Genomic DNA, 1,915 nt, shown 5'->3' with positions numbered 1-1,915 from the left:
GGGGGGGGGGGGGATGATGCGCTCCCCATTTTCAGAGGGAGGAATGAGGCACCTAGCAGAAGAGGTACAAAGAATGCAACCCCACGTGGAAAGTTGTTCTACGCAGCAAAGTTTGCCTTCTCTTTTTTTTTTTAAATTACTTTTTATTGGAGTATAGTCGATTTACAATATTGTAAGCCTTTTCTTTTGAGCCTCTCACCTTCTTCCAGATACACACCTTCCTCCTAGAGGAGCTTTTCCATTCCCTGTCCCCTCCCAGGGCTGCCCTCAGAAGACTGATTAATCTAAGCATTTTTTTTTTTTTTTTGTGGTGCACGGGCCTGTCACTGTTGTGGCCTCTCCCGTTGCGGAGCACAGGCTCAGCGGCCATGGCTCACGGGCCCAGCAGCTCCGTGGGATGTGGGATCTTCCCGGACCGGGGCACGAACCCGCGTCCCCTGCATCAGCAGGCTGACTCAACCACTGCACCACCAGGGAAGCCCTCTAAGCACTTATTTATCGTTCGCCATCAGGTGCCGTTGGGCAAGTTACTTTCCACCATTGAGCCTACTTCCTAAATGGTTAAAAAAAAAAAAAAAAAGGATCTTTGTAAAGATCAAGTCTCTGAGCTCAAAAATGCACTACAAAATGGCAGTCGTTGATACTGTTAAGGTCTCAGGGATATCTGTGTTCTTGACTCTCGGAAATAGGTGGGATTTCAAACTTTTGGGGAAGAAGACATGGGGGGCTGGGGACTCCACCCAGAATCTTTCAAATCAGCCTGCCCAAGGATGTGGGCTCTGGAAAGGTATCCCAGAGAGAAGTCAACTCCTGAAGCCCACTCTTCAGCAGGGTGAGCGGGATGGGGGTGATGAATCCCTCAGGTTCTCTCTCCTCCACCTCCTCCCCACTTTCCCTCTAGGTCACCTCAGCATCTTTGAGGCGCTTGAGGCGCTTACTGATCTCCCGACCTAGTGCTATAAGACCCGGATTTGCCGGTGCCCAGCCACACCTCCTTCTAGTTCTCACCTGAGCCTCTAACGGGGGACGTCCACCCATCTCATGCCCATTCCCATTTCACAGAAGGAGAAAACGAGGCAAAAGAGGGGAGCTAGTGAAGATCCGCGAAAACTCTGGACTCCAGATTTCCTTCATTTCTTTCTTCCCCCGTCGCACTTTTTTTTTTTAACTTATTTAATTTATTTATTTTTGGCTGCATTGGGTCTTCGTTGCTGCGCGCGGGCTTTCTCCAGTTGTGGCGAGCGGCGGCTACTCCTCATTGCGGTGCGCGGGCTTCTCATTGAGGTGGCTTCTTTTGTTGCGGAGCATGGGCTCTAGGCACGCGGGCTTTAGTAGTTGTGGCTCGCGGGCCCTAGAGCGCAGGAGTTGTGGCGCACGGGCTTACTGGCTCCGCGGCATGTGGGATCTTCGCGGACCAGGGCTTGAACCCGTGTTCCCTGCACGGGCAGGCGGATTCTTAACCACTGCACCACTAGGGAAGTCCGCACCTTTTTGTTTCCGCTTCCTACCCCCAAATCTTTCCCATTCGGAGGGCTACTCAAGCTACGGGCCCCATCCACCAGTCGGAGGCGCATCGCCACTTTAAGGGGCAGGCCTCTCACCTCCCCGACCTCGCCCCGCCCCCTCCGCGGCCGCACTGCGCCTGCGCCACGCGCCGGCGACCTGGGGTTGGGCAGAGCCCAGTTCCGTGCAACTTTCAAGTGAGTTGCAAACTTCGCCCCGAGGCCTGTGCAGGTGTCCTGGCGCACTGGGGCCGTGGGTACTCGCACGAACGCAGGCTGCGACCAGCCACACCTGGCCCGGGACCCACAGCGCCCCCGGCAAGGGCCGAACGCCTGGTTCTCCGCGGCAGGAAGTGCGGGTCGGAGCCGTAACTGCCCGAGCGGCGGGGGGGGAAAGCGGGCGGGGCGGGGGC

This window comes from Lipotes vexillifer, unplaced genomic scaffold, assembly GCF_000442215.2.
Source record: "Lipotes vexillifer unplaced genomic scaffold, Lipotes_vexillifer_v1.1 scaffold567, whole genome shotgun sequence".
Lineage (NCBI taxonomy): Eukaryota > Metazoa > Chordata > Mammalia > Artiodactyla > Lipotidae > Lipotes > Lipotes vexillifer.
The sequence above is the reverse complement of the archived record's forward strand: the minus strand, read 5'-3'. Positions refer to the sequence as shown.